Raw genomic sequence first — 211 nt, 5'->3', positions numbered from 1 at the left:
TGCTGTCTTTCTTAACAAATGAAAATATATATATATATATATATATTGCAAAAATAATCACAATAACGCGTGACGAAAAAATATTGCAGAAACCACAGGGAAATTAAAGTCGGAATACTGAACGTTTTCGTCTATTACGACATCCTCAGAGTACAAAGAAAGAAAAAATAGAACACAATATTTATACAGAAGAAAGAAAACTGGGAGAGGT

The sequence above is a fragment of the Oratosquilla oratoria genome, chromosome 8, assembly GCF_046742065.1.
Source record: "Oratosquilla oratoria isolate Oo_2021 chromosome 8, ASM4674206v1, whole genome shotgun sequence".
Taxonomy (NCBI): domain Eukaryota; kingdom Metazoa; phylum Arthropoda; class Malacostraca; order Stomatopoda; family Squillidae; genus Oratosquilla; species Oratosquilla oratoria.
Note: the sequence above shows the minus strand (reverse complement) of the source record.